A 16,064-nucleotide genomic window follows, 5' to 3' on the forward strand; every position below is an offset into this window, starting at 1 on the left:
ATAAATGTAAAACTTTATCTACAAAGTAAAAGAAAGCAATTGCAGTGATTGGCAGAGAAGCTACAAAGTGTAGAGGAGGAATATTAAATTAAATGTTTCAAATGCACAGTCATTCCCTCAAGGCCTGTTTGCAGTGCCATGTTCTCGTCCTGTTGGGACAGTTAGTGGATGTAATATTGGTTAGATGTGATTTGGATTTTTTAAAAACTTGCACAAACTAAATGGATAATTTAGATGACTAGATTAATCTTAGTTAGTTTTTTAGCCTTGTAAATTACTGCATTTACGAAGTGGAAGTATCTACCACAGTGCCACTCATTGGTTTGGGGAGAATATTTCAAAGGCTGAATTTTTTTGGACACTTTTTAGTGTCTTAGTACAATCAAACTGAACTGAATAAGACTTTTAGGCAACACCCAAACCTTCTTTATCATGTTTTTTTACATAGTGGAGCATTTTGCAGCTAAAGAGTCAGACATTTCCCTCAGGAGTTAATCAAGACCAAAACATAGATTAAAAGGAGAGTGAATATTGGGCTTATTTGTCGGGTGGACACAAACGCGACTCCCAATGAATGCTAATGTTGCTCCATGCCTTCTGGATGTGTAAATAACAGTTAGCTCACAACTTTAATCAGCTTATTTGTGGGCCGTAATACCAAATCACTGACTGACTAAAAGACACTAAAAAGCTCCATAGAGCTGCAGAGCTTGATGATAATTCTCTGAGGGTTCCTAACATTGCACGCAGTAATTTGATTCATCATTGATATAAAAATATTAATTAACCGAGCTTTAAGGTGTCAGTCGGCTTGTTAATTTGAAATCGACCACATGCCCGCTCTTGTGTGTAATATGAAACACTAACCCCTCAGGCATGTGAATTAACACTGTCAAGAATAAACAATGATAGCAGTTACAAGGAAGCAGTAGCTTCTGATGTGGCCTTGGGCTATTTATATATCCTTCCATAATTCTGCCCAACAACTTTACCAATCACTTCCGGCCAACCACCCTCAAGGTGGAAGAAAATCTAACTTTTGATTGGCTGATTGACCTTTTGGCGACATCCAATAGCACCTGAGGCTACAGTTCTGTATCGGGGAGATGGGTTTGACAGGTTGGCAGACAGACTGCTGTACTGTACATGAGGCTAGCAGATGTTAAAATTCCCTGACTAGACACAGTCTGGAGAGAAAGTGGAGCTGGGTTAGTGTCTGCCCCGTGTACCAATCCATGTGTGGAGATTTAATGATGGAGCACTTGCACAGACTGTGTTCATTGAGCACCTGCCCTTTCTTTGGCCTGAGCATCCAAGTCATTTAATTCATAGATCTCTGCACATTACTGACAATTAGACATATGGCGTTGACTCAGAATTGAGCAGCTGATGGTGCCATAAGGCAGTATCACTTCTCTGAGAGAGGAAATGGTTGAAAAACACCGAATGAAATGAAGAAAAAAGGAACTGACTGAAATTTGTATAAATGAAGGAGCAAGCTTTGAGGGCTGAAAAAGAAGCCAAGAAGTCCATTCCTGACTCAACAGCAGAAATAAACACATTTTCAGCCTGGTACTAAAAAAAGTTTTGGTCTCTATAGCCAATTGCCATTTGCATTAATTAAAGGTGTGACTGCTTTGAGTGACAGGTGGGTGCCTTCCATTGAAAAGTCGTAACCATGGCAGCAATGTCGATTATGCAACACAACCATGATCTTGTTCAGTGTTCGGTTGTACTCAAACACACTCTTAAGAGTTGGACGTCCAGTTTTAACAGCAAGTGCCATTTTATGCTGTTTCCCCAGTGATATTTTTACACCGTCTATGGTGCTAACCAGGCTAACAGATAGCGTTAGGGTTAGTTCCACCCTCTAGTTAAAAATATGGTCATTTCTAATCACTTCTGGCTCCAAAAAAAAATCAAGATGGTGCAGCCAAAATGCCAAACTTGAGGCTTTAAATCAACAGTCCACATGTTACTACATCCACTATTTTTGTGTGAATGAATAACTGAATAAATGAGAGAGTGAAAAAAGTAAAATTTAAGGGTGCTATATGGGTGGTTGGACATAATAAGGAGTAGGAACTTTAGAGGCACATTAACAAATCTTGTGTTTGTGTGTCCATTGCGTGTAGGATTGTAAACCGTTACCTTCAGTTTGTGCTGTGACGCTTTGATGAGAGAGAGAAAGGGACAGTAGAAAGATCCACACAGAAGAGTGGCCCATACTCTTCCTCTCGTCCTCTTCCTGCTTCGATCACCTGCTCCTCCTCCTCCCAGTTTCACGAATCCCCTTCTTGAATTCCACTCCACAATCATCAATTGCAACTCTTCTTTCCTCTTATCTGAAAAGTATACAGATGAATAGAAAGTGGGGAAAAGTCATTAGAGGCACTCAAAGATAAAATATAATCACTCATTTTTAATTTGTAAAGGACTCATGACTCTTCTGCAGAGTCATAGAGTTCTTCTTGCATACCTGAGGTGACAGTGTTAAATACATTTATGAACAAGGGAATAAGTCTAAGTATTTAATTATAACAGACTTTCAGACAAGCTGAGAGATCTTACATGTCAATAAAAGTTTTTCATGAAACTTTTGCAACTGAATCTCATCAATCACCATCTACAATTACATGGAATTATCCCCACAATCAAAAACAAATCAAATTATTTTCTTCTTCTTAAAATATTTTAGGCCAATGTACAGCACATTCCTATAGCATTATCTTCTACTCACTCCCATCATTATGTGTTCACTCCCTGTAAATAGTTTTTACAACAGATTCCAATGACGCCATGGCAATAAAAGCATCAAAAAGGCTTTAAAACTGTCCAATATGAACCGAACTCTTGAAAGTAATTATTAGGAAGTCTAAACACGATGCATATTAAAAGTTATTACCCCAATGATCCTTTATGACTGTCTTATATGACTTCCAACTCAACCTGCAGGTGGATGCATGCCACTGTTACTGTTCATAAATTGGCATCTCTTTATTTAGCCATTTAATGACCTCATGAAGACAAAAAAAAGTGTTGTTTTATAAAATTTTCCTTGGGGCAATTACACTAAGATTTAATACTTATCCTAATAATGTATATATATTATCTTAATATCATTACCATGTCAATACAATTGTAATAATAATTATAATTATGTTTTTAGACAGAAAAAAATCCTACTATCATGGAATTACATAAAGCGTAACATATTGACCAATGTATTTTTATTATTATTATTTTGTAAAATTCTAATTAAATGAGCTTAGCTTTCATTGAATGACACTTAATCAACTTATTTTGTTGTTGCTTCACTTTCTTCATATAAGTAGATGAATTTAATGTTTAAAGACACAGCAAAACATTTTTTTACCCTAACATACCTAAATGACTGAGATGGCTTAATCATATTAAGTTATAATTAAAACATTTTCAATGAGATATAGGGATTTAAATGTCATCTACCAAAAAAGACAAGCAGAATATTAAAGGGTTAAATAGAAACAACTGAAGGTACCTCAAGTGTTTTGCCATATCTTTGTTGACTGTAAAGGGACTTTAAAGATAGATGAAGCTCATGTAATGTACGACTCTCCTACCAAGTTGTGTTTTGAATCTCATAAGCCTGGTTTCATTTTCATACAGCCAAAGGCAAAGCTCGTCAATCCTCCAGGTGTTTACTGGCATTTACTTAGACTAAGCATTAGGGCTGCAACTAAGGATTATTTTTGTTATCGATTCATCTGCAGATTATTTTCTTGATTAAGTGAGTAATCTTTAGGTCTATAAAATGTCAGAAAATACTGAAAAATGTCCAGCTTTTCAAAGTCCAAGGTGATGTCTTTATATGTCTTATTCTGTCCGTCCAAAACCCAAAGAAGTTTGATATAAAACCGAGAAAAGCAGTCAGTTGACTAATCGATTAGTCAGCTAATCGTTGCAGGTCTGCTTAACACAAAAATGATCAGAAAATAATAAATAAGTGTAATAATGTCTGCCTGTGAATCATTAGTTACCTCTTTCTCCAAAAGGGCCCAAAAAAGAACAAACTTACTGCTGGGCTTGCCATTAATACGTGTGAAAAGCTGAAGTTGTGAATATGGAAATGTCCTTTTTAAGATAAAGAAAGTAAGATAAAGCGCCTCATCACACATCTTGAATTACTGAAGAGAATAAAGCTTCAGGACTTGAAGATGACAATTTATAAGGGCTGCCGGGCTTTGATATATGCTACTTTTAAGTCTAATTCTGTGCTGCTTGTTGAACATGCTTTCTGGACTGAAGACAAAACAGTGGTTACTGGAAAGCGTTCAGTTAAAGTAGCTTGAAGGAGATAAATGCACAATCCTCATCAGTAAATCCAAGCAGCGTGACAGGTTCAAGGAAGCTCTACAGGTGCAAAAGATATTTGGATTGGTCAAATCTGGACATTGTGCACCTGTCCCAGACTGAGGATTACCCAAACTCCCTGAGGGCCTGCAATGCCCTGGACCTCACACTGCAGAGATGATTATCTACAGAGCTAAGGCTCAGGAATCACTTCCGATCTGTGTGTGTGTGTGTGTGTGTGTGTGTGTGTGTGTGTGTGTGTGTGTGTGTGTGTGTGTGTGCACTTGGTGAAAGAAATTTAGACCCATGGCAAATCTGCAATAACGGACACCAAGTGTGGCAAATTATAGTTTCCACCTGCCCTCTGTCATGTTTTGTGTATGTCAGTGGAACCAAAAGGGAAAATGTTAAACTATCATACCAGAGGTTTAAAATGATTGTATTTGGTGGTAAAAATCTCATGCATGAGTCATTACCCCAATGAAAAATGTGTAATTTTGCAAAACATAAAAAAAACATTACATTAAAAAACTTTTTTGAGTCATTTTTGTTGTTGTTTTTAACAAAATTAGTCATGAGTAATGTCCATTGTGGCCGACTACAAGCATGATTGGCTGAAAAGAGATCAGATGAGTAATGTGTAAATACCAAGAGGCAACCTCTGAGGCTGAAAGAAAAGCCAAAGCAGAAGCAGAAATGCCCGTAACCTATATACTATCTAATAGCCAACAGGGGGCGATTCCCCTGGTTGCAAAAAGATGCTTATATGTATGCAAGTCAAAAAGGAAAATGTCTCCCTTGATTTCCCTTGAAATATCTCCCTTGATTTATTACCTCAGTTTCCTTATGAGCAACATTTTGGTTGCATAAAATGTATTATTCAGTCTTTGGTTGGATGGTTGGATTAAAAGACACTCTAAGGAGTCGGCTGTTTAAATAAAGTTTGAATAAAGATTGCACTTTGCTAGACAAGCTAGCTAGCTAGCACTAGTATTAGCTGATGACGTCATTCCGGCCCTTGATCCTTTCTACTAATGCCCTGGTTGCAAAAAAACAAAATGGTGGTGGCAATTAAGAAAGATTGCAATGGCCGAAATGCAGAAATGAAGGCTTAAAAACCAGACTCCACTCACCAATGGGTGACGTCACAGTGACTATGTGCACTATTTTCATACAGTCTATGGTAAACACCAAAAACTACCAATTGAAGCCTTATTGTCACAAAATGGTCAAATCGTCCAAGTGTCATAATCATGGTAAATGTAAGGCACAAGACATTCTAGCTCTGCTTTCTTTTCTTTCATACATTTTTTTTTTACCAATCATTCAGAATTTGAACAATATCAAAGCTCAGCTAGGAAGCAATCTTTGGCAGGGTTTCAGAGAAATGACAGGTACAGGACAGGTACATTTAGACAGATGAGTCTCACTGGTGACATAACAGCTGTTCTTCACAGCAATTCAATTTGGATGGAGACACAGTTTTAGCTGTTCCAGAGTAGATGGATGTCCAGTAACACTCTGAGATACAGAAAATCTTCTTTTTTTCCCCTTCCTCGACAGACAGAGGAAACTTCAGGTTAGCATGTGAGAGATTAGCCCCAAGGCTGCAGCTTTTGATTTCACTCCCATTGAGACGTTGGAGCTGCTTTACTAGCATATTATCTTTCATGGAGGATGTGTACATTTAAAGGTGATATTAAAAAGCAAGTATGGAAGTATACTGTGATGATAGTAATGTGTTGTAGTATCTTAACTGCATTCGTGCAGCTTAATGATCCACTTCAACTTCATCTTAAGGGTGCTGCAGAATGTGTTGAGTATTAAAACCTTCCCTTAAATGTCTACTGAAGACAACAGAAATGTATCAAGAATGAGCTACAACAACATTCAGTTAAGTGAGTATAATCAATGCCTAAGTCAAGTAAATCCAACACTTTAATCGCACTGGCAAAGGAATCATGCTGCAGTAACGGATTATCCCATTTGAAATGAATGAACCTCCATCAGAGAACACATTAACTGTGATCTAGGAAATGGTTTGTGCTGTTATGTTTTACATTAGCTTGCTAACTCCTACACGACACCGCACAACAGTGCATGTGTGCCTAAGTGTCTCTGTATGTTATGGACTGTATGAGCATGTGGTTTTTGCAGATTCATAGGTCCAACATCAAAGAAAGATATGCCTTTTCTCAATTACATAACATGAGATGAAAATAAATCAGAATTTTCCTTGACTCCTTTCCATCCATCAGGCTATCCGCCAATACATCAATTTCAATGTTTCTGCATGAGAGAATATTCCAAGTATAAATCCATATGATAGAGCCATAAAAATAAATCAGATTAATGTGAAAGCATCTGAATTCTTAAAAGATTCCTTAGGTTGATTTGACCATCTGGTCTGACAAAGCCAGAATGGCTTTAGGCTGACTAGTTTACAACCTCTGCAGATGGAAGTGAGAACTGGCTGGGCTTGAACTCTAATGTAACAGCCAAAAAACTACACTCTTCCCCTCACATACCAATGCAGATCTAAGATCTGTCTCTGCATGTATCTTCTTATTACTGAAGTGCAGAGAGGACAAACGTGTGTTTTGATGAATGACAGCGAGTGCAGATGTACACAGTTACTGTCTTGTATCTATCCTTCAGCTGGATTTTTTAAGTAGGTTCGCTAGGGTGTTCAGCAAAGCAGCAGTCAAGCAGCTTCAGTTGGATTAAAACCATTTTTGAAAGCTTTTTCTTTTCACGTCATCATAAGCCAAAGGTGGCAGAAGTTTCCTGAGGCAAGCAGCCAATCCTAATGTTCAGCAATGTGATAAACACAGCAGCAGAAAATAAAAGAGCCTTGGTTTTAGCCTGACATAAATGTGTTTCTGAGTTCATCCAGCTGATTTTGAAAAGGTTCAATGAAGTTCAACATGCCCCGCCCCTAGAGAAAGACTTACACCCAGGCTACACTGAAAGCATAAGGTACATGGACCGTTCACAGAGCGGATGTATACCTGCTACACCTGCGGCATGCCTGTGAGCTATCATTTTTTTGTTTCACCAATTTTTAGACCCAGCACAGTGCTATAAAAGTAAATGTTTTTCACCAAGTTTGTGTACTTTTTTGGGGGTAGAAAACTTAAAGACCCATTTCTGTGAAAAAGGGTAAGGTACACTTCACATTCAAAGTATAAAGACTGGCCTATTTTTACATTTCTAAATGGGGTTGCCACAGCACCAGTACGCCAGGCTCTTAACCACTTTAATTGATTATAGTAGAAATGTAGTGTTGCAGCCGTTACTCCATGAAAAGTCCACATGTTATGTGTTTAATGTATGATGGGTGTAAGAGGCATGCTATCTAGTTATTATGGAACCCACTGCAGTTGCCAACAAGACTCACCCTGCGACGCTAAGATTGGTCATGGCCATGCCTTACATCCTTCTGGTTTAACGTTAATGTTGAAAAGGGTATGGAGGGATGTTTTTGCAACTGGCTGCTTAGCTCAGTTTAAAAGTCATGGGGTTATCAAAAACGGGACTTCAGATTTGACTCCCTGCCATTTAGTGTGGATTGGTGGGAAAATGGTAAAAGTTGTTGATTGGTTGGTTAGTTAGCAAAACTAACATCTAACAGCTGACGGTAACTTTAGGGTTAACTTAATATACTGTATATATAATTATGTAGATGTAATATAAATACAATATATAATTATGCAAAGTCTTATGTAGGGTAAATAGAGGTTAATAAACACTTCTTACGAATTTCTACCATATATATGATTATGATAACCATTGATAACACCCATTTAATTCTGTGATGAGGTCCAAACAAGGGGCTTAGCCTCTTAGCATACTAACATTTGCTAATTAGCACTAGGCTAAAAAAATAGGGACTGTTTTGCAGGTATTTGATGATAAGCCAAAAGACCACCACATTTATGACTGTGAATGTATGAACACAATGTTATGGCAATCATTACGATACTTGAGTTATTTCAGTCTGGACCACAGTGATGGATTTATGGGCCGACAGAAAGACATAGGGATCTATTAATCATGCTACAAATCCCAGCGAATCCTTAAAACATTCCTGCAATGCCTTTGATAATAAGCCAGAGTCAGATACTCAGACTACACGCTTGCAATGATCCCACATCAAAAAAACACATGCACAAGACTGCATCCATCACTCACACCATGCTGGGATCACAAGCACGTTGTCCAACCTCGCCGAGGAGAAAATGTGTATATTGTGTCGGAGACCTTTAGTTTATCACTGCCCCAAGAGGATTAAATAATGTTACAAAATGAAGTTTACTGTCTCTGGCCCTGATACTCCCTCTCTCCTCCCTATCTCCTTTCCTCACAGAAACTCACACACACCCGCTCACACATCACATGCCCTGCAAGTCTAACTGCACGTCAGCTATTTCTACATAATGGCATTTTCCACCTCACCACTTCACAGGATGGATTATCCCCGTAGGTGGGAAACTGGTAACAGTGAAAAGGCACACACACTGAGACACACACAGCTCAGAAGTACAATGTATGATAGCCTATGTCTTTGGTGCAGCAACATTCAGATCTACAGCTAAAACACACAAACAAATAAAAGCGCACACACTGTCTTAATGTCACTTTGCATTTGCATTCAGGCAACACAGACAAGTCTATGCACGGGAGGAAAAATTCACAATTCATTCTCCATAGTTCCATCTCCTGACAACATTCTTACAAACAGCCTGGTATGCTCTTATTATTCATGAATACACGAGAGCTGACATGACTGTAAAATGCATGATATCTTGTTTTTATGCTCCTGTTGAGTTTAGAGGTGTAAAATCTTTGCATTAACTCCTGCAGAGAAGCAGAGTGCTCATGCCAAAGACAAACATAAAATGGATTCAGGACATCTGCACTGCATAGAAAAAGTGTGTTTTTCTGAGTGCATCTTCTTGGACTGGGCACATTTGCAGCAATTACTGTCCCTTATCACATATAGGCAATTCAAACAACAAGAAAATGGGCAAACAGCAAGCACTAATATCAGACAGTAATGCTGTTGAAGGAGATTTTGTACTGTAAGGAGCAGCAGTAAAGACTCAGTATCAAAAGTGTTGGCCTAAGTCCAGACACTTAGGCTGTAACAAGGGTATCTAGGCAGTTAAGAATTCAAAACTACTCAGTAAAGCACCATATTAAAGTGCAGTTAAAGTAATGGGTTTTGACTATGGCCCTAAAATGGACCCACACAATCTCACTTACCACAGCAGACAAGTGAATCATTATTATCTTCCCAATCCAGATGACCTCTTGACAGTCCACAGGGGGAAAATTTCCCCGAAAATATACAAAAAGGTTTTTTATCCAAGTCAGAGCGAGAGAAAAAAAGTAGTCTGGAATTGATATTGTATTCCTGCAGAGGGTGTTATCAGAGATAATCGACTGAATGGTGCATGAGAATCAATGTGTGTATCTGTATGAGTGAAAGAGGAGGCGGGTGTGTTGTTGAGTGTGTGTAAGAGTGGATGAATGACAGAGACTTTCTGCTGGAGTGCAGAAAAGTTTGGGGAAGAGGGGTGGGGGTGAAGCTGCTGCAACCTGTTGGATAAAAGAGAGAGAGAGAGAGAGAGAGAGAGAGAGAGAGAGAGAGAGAGAGAGAGAGAGAGAGAGAGAGAGAGAGTGGTGGTGATAGTGATGAGCTTTGACTCTGCAAGGAATGTATTGCTACTGTTCTACAGTGCATGGAGGCGTTGACACAGACAGCTAAGTTTTCACCTCAGGGTAAGAGAATAAGCAGTTAAGCAAAATGATGCTAAGGACGTGGAGGTTAAGTCTACTGTGAGTTGAATCTTTCTTTGGCCAGGAATGTAAAAATCCACCAAAAACTGTCTCGGCTACACACATATGTTTGCAGACAGAAAGCAACCCTTGCACGACCACTGCAAATAGAAGTGAAAATTATATTATATAAAACATTTTGCAATATACTGACCCAGTCTTTTACTGCTTGTTTTTATCTGTCTGCTACATATGGCAATAAAGTATTGTTTCAACCTAACCTAAAACCAGTGGTGGAAAGTAACTAAGTACATTTACTCAAGTATTGTACTTGAGTACAATTTTGAGGTACTTGTACTTTACTTGAGTGTTTCTATTTTCTGTAAATTTATACTTCTACTTCACTACATTTTGAGGCAAATATTGTACTTTTTACTCCACTACATTTAGCTGACAGCTTTAGTTACTTTTCAGGTCAAGATTCAACATAAAACATATGAACAATTTAAGGTGATTAGACTTTTTTTATTTTATCAAATCTTATAACAGCAATTAAGTATTTAAATGAGCCATATCTTTACAAAATTAAAACCCTGCTTACATAAAATCATCAATACAAATAATGTAATAATATATTTAGAATATATAAAACAATCTGAGTGGGTCCATTCGGCATAACAAGTACTTTTACTTTTGATACTTTAAGTACATTTTGATGCTGATACTTTTGTACTTCTACTTAAGTAAGTTTTGAATGCAGGACTTTTACTTGTAGTGGAGTAATTTCATAGTGTTGTATTAGTACTTTTACTTAAGTACGGGATCTGAATACTTCTTCCACCACTGCCTAAAACTTTAACTTTATGTGCACACTGCCTTCAAACAATATTCTATTGATCCTAAGAGATTATATAACATAAAATAGGCAAAATACCAGACGATAAAACACCAAACACAGCCAAGGTCATGTTGGAGCATGAGTTCTTGTATTCCTCACATACCTCTGTAGTCAACGTTTGTATTCTCTCACATAAACCCAACCAGAATAGCTTGTAGAGCAAACACCTTCTCAAAACAGGAAGGCGAGGCGAGATGATAAATCTGTCATGTTTTACAAGCACCCTCTCAGTTGGTGTGTGTGTGTGTTTGTGTGTTGAGGGCCAATGGGTCACCTTTAATGGTGGACCCCAGGAATGTGGTGACTAGTTTAATAGGGTTTATCCAGCTGTCAGTCTTGACGTGCTATAATTCAACACATACACACCCTCTGAAGCTCGGGACAACAATGGCTGAGATGCAGATTTAGATGGTGTAGAGATGGGAGAGATGGGAAGCATATGCAGTGCTGTTATTGTAATAGCATCCATTCTCAAGTCTCACTGGGATCCAGAATGGCTGCTAAAGTAGTCTCATCTCAATTCACCTGCATACAGCTGTATCAGATTCCCAAACAGAGATAGCAGAAATGCTGAAAAACATGGAGATAATGACTCATGTGCTGCAGCTGCACCTGGAAAAAACAGAGAAAGCATGCATGTATTTGCATATGAAGTGCAAGAGCCCTGTCTCCTAAATATGGTGCTCCCATACAACAAAACTGCATTCTCTTTTACATTTTGGGGGAAATGGAAGTCAGCATTGGGAAAAGATGAGGCTGAAACCCTGGGGGCCGCTCTTCTTTTCTGTGTAAAACCAAAAGTTAATGTTTATGTATCTTAAGTTACATTCAAATACTATAATATATATTTTAGCTCAAACCATGATCTTTTCCTAAACCTAATCAACCAGTTTTGTTGCCAAAACCGAACAAGGTACTTTTGTTTCACTTCAAATTGTTGACAAAATGTTTAAAACTGCACCCGTAATCCAGAAGAAAATAGGTTTCTCTCAAAATGTACTTGGAAGGTAGTTCTGTTGTATAGACAAGCAAAAAACCCTATTATCTCACGGGACTATTTCTTTATTTTATTGTTGAAATGTGTCTCAATATTATTACAACTTGTCACTCTGGGATAGGCTAGAGAATGGGCTGATGGTGATGGTTTTGGTAAAAAAAATGAAGACTTTTATTAATACCTTGGTACCTTTGGTAGCCCACCACACAATATGACATGTCCAAAACAGATTACGACCCCTCCTGTGATTAACTTTTTCTTGTGAATTCTGCAACCGGCGTGCATACACAATCGAGTGTGAGTGGCATGTTCTGATAATGGTCTAATGGAACATAACTTTTGGGGAGACAGGGAAACATTTCAGAGAGTTTGGACACCCTTTGTTAAATCTTAGTTTGTTTTGTTGTTTTGTGAAAGCTTATGGGTGCTGATTTCCTTTTGTTTCTTAGAGTTTTGTTTAAGCCAAGAGTTTGGTTATTTATTTTATTTGTATATTGTATTGCCTATTGTCAGCCCCATACAGCCTCTTTTTGTTAGATTTTGTTGTATAAAAGTTTCTCTTACTGGTTAATAAACACCTGATTTAACCAGAACCTCCCAGTGTTACGTTCCACCTCATTTCTATTCCTTTTTCACATGTTACAGCTCACAAAATCGAGCCGGGTCGTAACACAAAGTGCAACTGAAGAAGTGTAAAAATTCAATCAGTAGCTATAGATCTGCAACTACAATGGCACCCAGAGAGAGCAGACCTCCACCAGGCCAAAGGTGAATTCACATGCACCTCAAATGGCCTCATACGAAGAGTTGGGAAGTCCTTCCTCCAGCTTCTGTGTGTGTGTGTGTGTGTGTTCATAACCTCCTTCACAGAGGTAAAAAATGGAAGTGTATTTCACTAGACAACCATAATGGAATTTCTTTCTTGCAATAAGATGTAGCAAGCTGATTAAACTTCAAAGCTACAGCAAGTCTAAAACTTCCCAGATGCCATGACACGAGTACTACATCACACACAGTGAGGCCATTACAATTCCTAGAGAGGAGGTGTGGTTTTAAATAAAACAACACTGCAGAATGTGGCTTTCTAAATGTTCAGTCTACAGTCTCAGTGGATCGAATTGTAAAACCGAGGGCCACTTCTGCTTTCATGAGCGCGCATATTGTCGGCAAAGTGGCATTTTCTTCAGGCGCACATAAAGTTTTTTTCTTATCTGTCCAATTTGATATTATGGTGACAGACTGTGAATCAGTGTGTTGAAGGGACGGCTGCAGTGCAGAGCTGCACATGTTGTTAATTCAAACTACATGCGGCTACAGTGTGAATGAATGTCAGATGTCGATATGTACGGCCTCCCTTCATGCAACCTATTCTGCACTGATATTGAAGAATTCTCATTAATTCTTATTGATGGTGCTGCAGCAGCAATATAAAATGATGAGCTTGTACAGAGGAGATGATAAACTAGAGTAAAAGGTGGCTATACTCTCATTTGGCCTCAGGGCTGCCTGAGTTACATTCTGCCCTGCCGCTGACCCTCAGCATATGTTAAGGAGGTTCAAAAGGGCGGATCAATCAGGACCACTTTCACTAGACAGTCAAAAGTGTCTCTGTGCGTTTATCTCTCTGTACAGTACAGCAGCGTTTTCCCCTGGTACTGTAAAATGGGCCTCAGTGTGAGAAAAAGCTTCTAGTGTCAATACAGATTGCACTTTGGAGTTTGAAGAGAACACAACCTCAACAAATCTTTATCACATCAACACCTTGCACTGTAAACATTCGCCACTTTCGCTTTTCTGGCTCAATTACCTCATGGGTGAATAAGCCTAACTGTCTTTGAGCAGCAGGTGTGATTAGAAATAAAAGGTGTTTTGGACCTGTTGGGGGTATTCAGATGGGGAATATTAACAAGGCTTGTCTCAGCTAATTGCACTTCTTCTCCAACTGGGCCTAAATCCCCCCTAGTCACGAGAGGTGCCGGCACGAAAGTGAGCTTTGATTAAATTCATGCTGTAGGCTAACCAGAAAACAATCATGTGCATTGGGAGTCAAGAGAAAGAAGAAAAGAAAGAAAAAGAAGCAGCAAAAGCACAGTAAATTAGCAAAGCCATCAGGAGTTGATAGGGATGGGTGTGTGAGCGGGGTTATTATGGCTGAAAGGGAGAATATGGGAGGCAAAAGGATATAAAAGTGTGTGCACGCAGGTATGTACATGTCAATATTTGTGTCTGTGTGGTCGTCACTCATAAAGAATCCTATCGGTTTGCCAACTTTACTGACAGCCCAATAAAATATCACTCACAGGTAATTGCATACTTGGTTTAATCAAAGCTGCTTCTAAGTGGGAAAGACCCTTCTTTTAACACTTTATGTGACGCCTGTGTCATTAATGTATTATAAACATACACGATGCATTATAATCTGCTCTGAATAGTTATAGTTATAGAGTCATGCTTTATAACTACAATCACAATACTTTGTGATCACTCACTGATTTTTTTTTTTTTTGTATAATTAAACAGGCAAAGTAGATTTGTAGGAATCATCAATATTTAATTTGAGTCATTTTAGTGCTAAGAGTGAACAGAGGGGGAACATTAAAGAAATATAAATGTCCATCATTCAGTTGTGACAAATTAGAGTACCTTATATCAAAAATCAGTTTATTCTCTGTAATGACTCATTAAATAGAGTCAGGGGAAAAATTACATTAGTAAAATGTACATGTCCATCGTCCTGTTGATATGAATGATGGAATAAGTGAACTTCATTTATTCATTTGGGATTTGGGATATATATATATATATGTGTGTGTGTGTGTATATATATATATATATATATATATATATATATATATATATATATATATATATATATATATATATATATATATATATATATATGCTTTGTTGTGTAAAATTGGAATACTCAGTTTCTGTTATGAGCCAATAAATCATTTTTTGCACTTAACTTGAATCATACACTGATCACTTAGAGCGATTCATAACCAGCTTGTAATGTATTATAATTTCATAAATTTCAGGAATTTCATTACTTCACTTAAAGCATCCAATGGCCTCTCACACTAACTTATAATTACATTCTAACAAATTATAGCAGCCATTATAAAGCCTTATAAAATGATTATCATTTTTATTTTGAAAGTTGACGTGCTATAAAAAGATTATAATGGATCATTAAATACATTTATAATGCCTTATAGACATCTGTGCCATAGAAAGTGTAAGCAAACTTTTCTCTTCCTGCTCCCAAAATGCAGATGTGAAAAAGGTTAAATAAAAAAAACTAAGCAGACATCTTTTATGTGACACTTCTCTTTTCCTAAGAGCCATATCAATTCCATAACTACTGTGTAACTGCCGAGGCCACTGATGATGTACGGAACGGAGGTACAAGTGAGTATAATAACCTATTAATATTCTGTTTGGAAAGGCCTTGGCCATTCACCATTCATGCCTCGTGGCAGCTTTTCAAGGAGCTTCTACTTGTAATTTGATGAAATACAGATTTAATGCATTTCTGAAATCTTCATTTCTCCACCTCTTTTTTTTTTTTTTTTTTTTTTGCTTCACTGGTTCCATCATTGAGATTATGAGAATCTAACATTACTTCAGCCGTTGGTTGTAAGGCACCCCATTAATTGTGTGATTTCTCACATGGCACTATAATTATGTAAAGTTGAGGCTTTCAGTTTGAAACTCAGAATTGATTATTTCTTTATACAGTGTTCTGTATAATTGGCGAGGATATTACAGTAATATCATTAGCTTGAGTTAAAATGGAGACGGTAGAGTGTCTGAAATGTATTAGCAACTCCGAGCTGAACTTTGACCAGCTACACTTTGGAACATTTTACAATTAAACTTCCAGAATTAGGACATGCCACCTGCTGCTGTGGCGCGAAATCAGCCTCGGATGCTTGTTTTCCCATGCTGCTATTTCATTTGCGCTCCTGCCTCCTTTTTGTTTGGCAGTAATGTAACTATTGATAGACTGACAGCATGAGATGTGTGTCAGACGGATTTGATGCTTGT

The sequence above is a fragment of the Centropristis striata genome, chromosome 22 (assembly GCF_030273125.1).
Source record: "Centropristis striata isolate RG_2023a ecotype Rhode Island chromosome 22, C.striata_1.0, whole genome shotgun sequence".
Classification (NCBI taxonomy): domain Eukaryota; kingdom Metazoa; phylum Chordata; class Actinopteri; order Perciformes; family Serranidae; genus Centropristis; species Centropristis striata.